At 39.6% G+C, this 1421-nt stretch overlaps 1 long non-coding RNA gene across 1 annotated transcript; it reads left to right on the plus strand.

Moving 5' to 3' along the window:
- The first annotated feature begins 136 nt into the window (after positions 1–136).
- LOC122132773 lies at positions 137–1164 on the plus strand. Its single transcript, XR_006152259.1, has 3 exons — positions 137–454; positions 644–781; positions 1065–1164. It is a non-coding gene; the product is annotated as an uncharacterized LOC122132773 (long non-coding RNA).
- Positions 1165–1421: the final 257 nt, after the last annotated feature.

The raw sequence follows: 1421 nt of genomic DNA on the forward strand, positions 1-1421 counted from the left end.
CATGGTACCCTGAGCATTTCTGTGATGAACACTGTAGGGGCAAATCTGAAACATCTTAAGCCTTTACAATCTAAAGCTCTCCCACAGTGAACAAGATTATGTATATATGCGTATATATTCTTAAATCATGCATCATCTCATTAACTTTCTAATCATTTATTTCAAGATTCCTTATGAGAGCCATGTTTTTTGACTGTGGCCCACTACTTGGTACTCTTGTAACCGTATCCCTAGTAACAAATATGATCACACACTCAAACCTGTAATACACCATAATACACATTGTAATGAAGATCTGTGCATGGAGAGGTATGTACTCATTTTCTCATGTTGCAGTTCTCTCAATAGGCCCTTTGGAAGCGGAATCATTACCCCATCCGGCATTCTTTTAAACAGCCAAATTATCAATTTCTCCTGGCTAACAGGGGCTCAGAACATGACCTGGTTAAACCAGGTACTGGTCAATGAATGGCAAATGATGAAAAATGTTCAGTTCTGCTCCAATTATCAAAATGGAAAATACTGCTACACAGGTTTTTTTTTTGTTACTTTTGATTTCATGTTGGTATGCCTCATTGCAGTTATATTTGTAGTCAGGTGACTATGCTCTCATACTTTGTTTTTCTTTGTAACACTATTCTAGCGTAATAGGATCCAGGGAGGGAAGAGGCCTCTGTCCTGGCTCATGCCCACTATAGTGAGACCGACTGGAAGACGGTGTGGGCTATATTTGACCCTGGGGACCCCTGAGGGTCTCCAGGGCCTCAGCGGTATAGCTCAGGTATATGGTCCACTTGTCACTTGTCTCCATGACGAGGCTAGAGTCTGGCTACTGAGTGTTTAATTCAATCATGGTACACACTTGTTTTCAGTCATGAAAGTCATGTCAGTTAAATGGTTTGCCTAAATTGATGCCATCATTAAATGTAAGTGGCTAAAGCATATTTTCTGATCATTTGCTGTGGTTTTCATTGTTGTCATGGTACCAACGTAGTAATCAAAACCACAGACTTTGTGCATTACGTTAAATATGACTGAGATTCTGTCACATGATTTTATTGCAGGTGCTGATAAAGGTCATATCAGACCACAAAAATCTGACTGACTCTTTATCTGAAGGGAGACTCCACCCAAGTCTGCAGACAAATATCATTCTGGTTGATTGTAGGCATTTCTTTACGTACTGGGATGATTTGTTGAAACCTCATTGTATGTAGATACAAGAAAAACTTGTTTATAATGTACATATTGCAGTTATGACTGTACTCAGTCATTTATATTTTAAGAAACTCGTACACATTTTATTCAGGTCATAAGCATACATAAAGCCTTTTTGTTAATGTCTGGGTCTCTCTGGGGGGGGGGGGGTTGTTTCTAACGCTCTTCCTTCCTTGGTTTCCCCTGCCCTAATCTCCTTTCTT

This window comes from Clupea harengus, unplaced genomic scaffold (assembly GCF_900700415.2).
Source record: "Clupea harengus unplaced genomic scaffold, Ch_v2.0.2, whole genome shotgun sequence".
NCBI classification, from domain to species: domain Eukaryota; kingdom Metazoa; phylum Chordata; class Actinopteri; order Clupeiformes; family Clupeidae; genus Clupea; species Clupea harengus.